Below are 6566 nucleotides of genomic sequence, written 5' to 3'. Positions count from 1 at the left end.
CCTTGGTTGTAAGGGTGAAGGTAGGCGTTGGTGAGAGGGACTGAAGGCTTGTCCTTTTTTTGCCTTTCGTCCTTGAGACTTCCCCTTGGCCCACCTTAGCTTTTCCTCCAGCACATCTCAGGGCTGGCAAGGTGGGCCACTTGCTGCATACCAAAAGGATAGGGCATTTCTGGCACCAGGGCACTGTGGGCTGAGCAGGGCTCATCTCTGGGGCAAGATCCCCCATGGAGGTGCTCATGTACAGGAATGGGAAAGGCAGGCAGGAGCTGGGGGCAGAAGGAAAGGGGAAATGGAACCCTGTCACCCCTACAGCAGCAGGACTGCCTGCAGAGCGGCCAGGTGACATGCCATCCAGGCACTTTCCTGTGACAGTTCCCCCACCTCTCATCTGTACTGTTGTAAGCCATGCCAATGCATAGAAAGGGTCTGTGAAATTAATTATACTGTGAGTGCTTGGTAACCAAATGAATTGTAAATTGTACATTATTAAAACAGCATCAGAGCACCGACTGATCTATTATTCTTTAGGGAAATGTATGAAGATAAGAGCTTTAGGGTCTTTCCAGCCACCACACAGCTAGCTTTGTAAGAAAAAATGTGGCAATATTTTGTTACTGTCTGAGTTGCAACTGACACAATACCGTATTGTTTATTTTTATTACTTTGTCTCTAATATATATGAGATAGTATACAGTGACATACACGTGCCCAGTTCCGCTTCTGTTTATCCTGTTTCAGATGGTATTTGGGATTAGTCGCCTTCAGTTTTGTGTCAAAAAATAAACCTGTGGGTGCAGAAAAAATGAGATAAACATTAAGCAGCATGCCCTTTTGCACAAATCAGGTAACTAACAAGATGCACAGCTATTGTTAGCCCAACCATTTTGCCTGCATATTGCTGCTTGCTGCCTACCTGTCTTTTAGCATCTGAGAACTGTAAGAGGGCTTGGTGGGGAGCTGTATGTTCAGAAAAAAAGTGTTAATTAATAACAGGGAAGAAAGAAAACATGATTATATGTGTGCATGCATGTTTTTCTCCCTTTTTTTTTCCACAATGCATACCTCCCCACCCCCCTTCACAGTGCCTGATATCCAGAAAATCTGGTTCTCATGTGTACACTGTCTTCTTCTAGGAGTCCTTTCTCCTAGGCACACTAGTTTTCTGTATGACTTCCTGTGGGCTGTCCCCCCTGCACATGATGTCATGGTCCTTTCACACCTTGCTCCAGCAGAAAGAGGTGTTAAACAGGGGTTTGTAAGGGAGAGAGGGAGAGTAGTTTTTTTTTGATGCCCTTATTGAAGAAATAGAGGTGGTAGCTACTCCAGCACAGCTTTTCTCACAGGGTTTCCTTTATATTCCCTCCTTGAAGGAAGGTGCATGAGAGTATGCCCTATCCATGCAGCTGGTTGCCAGTGAAGAGGAGAAACAGCTGCAGAAACATCCTCATCCCTCTAGCTGGAGACACATCTCCTGCCTAAGTGGCTCAAGTCAGGGACATGTTGGCTTCTACAGCCACCACATCAGTGGTCCTGTACCAGTGGCCAGCTTTTTGGGTGATTATATAGTAGAGTAGTCCTATGTGTCTCTTTTCTGGTGCAGAGGACCAATGGCAGCCAGTTGCATCTTCCTTCCTTCAGATAAAGTCTATCAGAAAAGAAGTTTTCATCCGACTGCAAGACCTAGGTGGGCATTCAGCAAATCTCACAGCTCAAATAGTCAAAGAAATTACTGCAATTCCAGTGAAGACTCATTTAAAGTAGTCCAAAGAATGTCAGGACTTGGTCTCCCCTCTATCCCGGCACTGGAGACAATGAAATTTCCATAGCTAAGTTAGGGCATCTTTGCATGCTTTCCAATTTTTCAAATAAAGAGGAGAATTTATATTTCAGAGAATTTTCATTCTTCGCAACAACTCTCCTAACTCTATTTAAGAGTATAAAATATGGTGCTGCCTTTCTCGTCATTTATCAGCACCGCAGGAGTCACTGGCATCTTTCGGGATGCCTTGCCTCCCGCTCCCCGGGCAGCCCTCTGCCAGCAGCTGCACTGCCTCCTGAAATTCAAGAGAGGGCAGCATTTTACTTAGGCTGCTTGAAAGGAAGGGGACGACTCCCAAGTGTGTAGAAGAATGTCAGCAAGTGTGAATCACCAGCCACAGAATATACGCATCACATTATGAAAAATTACATTTAAAGGAAGAAATGCTATGTTCCTAGGACTTTATATTTACAAAGAAAAAACACCAAAACCACCAGGCTTTTAATTTGTCAACGATATTAATGAATACATCTCACCCATGTTCAAGGAATCCTCTGCGTAGCCATACACGCAGCCGTAATGCTGCCTCTGCAGCACACCGCAATGACTTTGTCACCAAGTTAGCACCACGATAGCTAACTAATAATAGACCGATGCATCTCAGATAAATACCGTATATGAATGAAGTGTTAAACTGTGTCTGCGGCTTGATTACTTAAGTATCTCCTTAAAAACTGGCAAAGCCCATCCAAAGAAAAGAGGAAATTTTGTGACTTGACCCCAGAATGTGTCTCCTAGTGCAAAATAATCAAGCATGCAAAGAGAGATTGAAGTGCTTGTTTCAGTCCAGAAACCTGGACCCTTCTGATCAAGAGTACGCTCCTTTCAGCTGACCACAGATTACCTTCTGATTGTGAAAAGTATTTGCTCTACTTGAACAGCAGCATAGCTTTGACTTACACAAGGAAATTCTAAGGAACAAGACATATTTGAAGTACATGCTGGATCGTAAAACAATTAGCAGGCACCCAACCGTAATACAACACTTTTTAGTTTACCCCCTGCTCAACATTTGGTGCAATGTTACCCTCCTGAAATAACTGTACTGTCAGCGCTGTCTCTGGCACATTCAGCCAGGCTGCCTGAATCACTGAAGAACCCAGGACAGGGCAAATAAATACTCATTTTTCCTTCTCTGCCTCTAACAAATAACAGATGTTGCAGTATTGAAGAAGCACACCTGATGTGACTAACAAGGGATTTCTAAAATATTTGCCCTAAGATGACAGCCACCCTGCTATTAAGCATCTACTTAATGAAATCTGTACACAGGGAAATGTTGCAGCAACTCTGCTGAAGAGGGAACAATCTGCTTGAAATAAAGGTTTCTTCTCTGATCTCAGATTAAAACACATTACCAGAAGGATGCAGAGCCAAGCTTGAGGATACCTGCTTCCTACCCACCTTAAATACCTGCTAAAGAATCCCCGAAGGAGCCTATCAAATCCAGGATGTGGTGCTGCTGTCCCCACAGCTGCTCACTCTGCTTTCCCTTGGGTGGATGCCCCTGCCATGGGACAGTCCCCACAGCCCCGGGATGTGCCAGCTGAACCCTTTTGCATCAGCTGTTGGGAATCTGGCATGGAATCTCTGAGCAAACCTGCCAGGAAGCAGGGTTAGCCCTTCACAAATAAACCCTGCCTGATCTGAGTAACGCAAATGGACGCCTGGAAGATTAATTCATCCCCTGTAATAATACAACTACTGTTTGCACAAACCAGTGGCATGCAATAGTTTCTTATCAAAATGCTCAGGATATACATTAAGATCTCACTAAACAAAGTAGGGCTTAGGGACAGGAGAGAATGCAAAATTTCCTTGCTTATAATTCGCCACTCTTTCATCAGATTTGATATAAAGCTATGAGGAGCATTGTAAACGGACCAATGAGTTGTCTAATCGTCTAGAACACCCTCACGTAATTTATATCACCTCTTAGTTTCTGTTTTGTAACATCCAGAGCTGTCTTCAGTGAATCATAGTGTATACCTCTACTCTGAGAGAATATCACGGTATGATTTGTCCTTCAGTTTTCCAGTTTCCCACAATGGAAACATGCAAATTTCAGCAAGGTATGCACCTACTGCATTAATCCTTTCTCATGTGATTCCAGTCAGCCCTTTAAAAGTAGAATCCAAAAGATTACTTTTACTGTTCCCATTCTCCATTGTGGCATACAGTTTTCCTGCTGAAAGGATATCCATCTAACTCTATACACACATAGATGAATATACATTCGAACCACAGATACATATCAATATAACACACATCACAGACTGGAAATACATTATTAAAATTAACTGCATTACAGAGAATAGACGTACAGACAAAACTGCTGAGGTACTCGACTCTCCCTATTCCACGGTGCCTTACCACTCGCCACAAACCTGCCATCCCTTTGTAATGCAGTCCTGAGATACTTAATCTGCTTTCTCTCTTCCATCGATGTAAATCAGCAGCAAAGCTGTCTGTGGAGGAGCGGAGTCTGGGGGATAATTGTGGCCTGGTGGGTTATCTATCTGTAGCTGCGTGCACAGTGGGTCTGCTCACTGAATTTTTAGTGTGTGCATTTTCTCAGGCTCTTTTCCAACAGGGAGTTAGAAAACGAGAAACAACAAAACTGGTTTAATGCACCAGGTAAATCAGACCAGCTCATTGTGAAACCTATCACCGTGCATGATTGTTATGGTAATAAACGCGGGTGAGCTCTGGTTATTACATGCACAGCCCTGTACTAACTGCTCCCTACCGCTCGCCTGTTCTCTCACTTTAGCAACACCCCACACACCTGTTCAAATAATATTACTATTACCTTGTGTTGACACCACATCCACCCTTTCCTTTCATATAACAAGAGCTCCTGGTGAACTGTAAATGGAAAGCTTGCGGTAGCAGAAGCCGATTGTTTACCTGTCTCCAGTTTGTTACCACAGATACTTGGTCGGGAGAAGGGAACAAAGATCAGTTTGACATCCTTGTTAAGCAGGATTTGCCCCCCACCTTACCCACAAAAGGTTATGAGTTGCTATTCAAGCCCGAGTTCCGCAGGTGTGTCATCGCACCTGTCTGAAAGAAAACAAAATACAGTTTGTTTCAATGTGGCTATTGCCCCACCAAAATAAAGAAGACCTTGCCCTGCAACACAGATACAAGCATTTGTTCTGATATTTCAATGAATCCATGCAAACACAGACTGACATCTCAGTTTATATTTAGCATTCAAGCCAAACACGATGCAAGCACCCTCAGCAATCCATGGTGGTGAGCATCTGACCCTGCTGTGTTCACGAAACTCATGGCCAAACTCATGGCAAAACTCAATGCAAAACATATCTTGTGACAAAAAAGAGGATTCTGTAACTCCACGTGTTTATGCCAAGCCCTAATCCCAAACCCACTGAGATGAATGGGAGACAGAGTCCAAAGCCAAGCTAGCGACAGGCTTGGCCTTACGATTTATTTCCTCCACCGTTTATCCCTGCCAGAGCTGCTGCTGCTAATGAGTTGCATGTAACTCTTAGCATAGAGTTGTTGTGGTTTTTGAATAAGGGAAAGTTAAATCTGTGAGCCCTGGTGCAGCTCTGCTTGGTTGAAGGCTGCACCCAACTTCTTATGCCAATGACAGAAATGTAGGTGTGGAGTAAATTGGTAAAAAATGGTAAATCTAGCTCCCAACTGAGGTATAACGGGATTTTGTCCATGCAGTGTGTAGCATTGCAGAGCCCTAAATGTACCCATTCATTCATGTGAATTTGCCATTTGACATCTGCTGAAGGTGATGGAAAGACTTCAGTGGGCAGTTGATCAAAAGCTGATTCACTGGAGTTTCCAATGCTTTAGGTAGAAGTATTTTTCACCAAAAAGGGCTAACAAGAACAATCTGCCTGTTTTCCAGCTAAAGCAGTGCTCTACTTCTATAGCTTTCTATTCTTATATATTTCTATTACTTTATATTCTTATGAGAAGCCTTATCCATAACTTCCTCTATTATGGTTTAAAGAACGTTGTTTGTAATCAGCTGTAAGGTGTCCCTGCATTTAGAATAGGAAGTGTGGTAGATGCACAGCACCAGCTGGTTTGGAAAGAGTTTGCATACGGGGCTGCAACTTACGTAGGGAAACGTCCTTGAGGCAAGGAGCATATTTTATTTATTGTTTTATTTATTGCATATGTCAAGTAAATGGAATCCTAAATTACGAAGATGTAAAACACAGTGTGGGTATTTATCAGCACCGAATGTTTTTATGTGCTCCAAAACAACTTGGGGTTTCCTTCCTGACTGTGAGCAGCTTGCTGGTTTTGAAGACCTAGCACCTTTGGAACTGAAGGGACATGCTGAATTTTAAGCACTTGGAAAGAGAATTAATTGCATGGACAGCAACACTTGTTTTTTTTTTGTATGCTCATCAATAGCAAATGATGAAGCCTCTGGGGAATATTAACACAAGTAAACTAAACACAGGAGTGGGACTGTTTAAACAAGGTGAGACAAAAGCCTTCATACTACAAGCAAATTACTTTGATAGCAATATTTTTATGTTTCCACCTCTATTGTTGCAGATGTCTGCATTTAAATAGGAACTTTATCTGTCTCGTCCCAGGTTCTCCTCCTTCATTAGTCTGTGCTGAGGTCACAGGCCCTCTTATATCATGGATTATTCCTTGCAAAGGTCTGGGAGCTCACCGCATTCCCCTTGCAGCTTTCTACAGAGGTTGGGACGTAGCTTCTGCCTGCTCCCCCATGCTT

Source organism: Pezoporus flaviventris, unplaced genomic scaffold (genome assembly GCF_033815535.1).
Source record: "Pezoporus flaviventris isolate CSIRO_AGI_PZ_B2104156 unplaced genomic scaffold, CSIRO_AGI_Pfla_v1 ptg000007l, whole genome shotgun sequence".
In the NCBI taxonomy this organism is placed as follows: Eukaryota; Metazoa; Chordata; class Aves; order Psittaciformes; family Psittacidae; genus Pezoporus; species Pezoporus flaviventris.
This window is presented reverse-complemented; position numbering follows the sequence as displayed.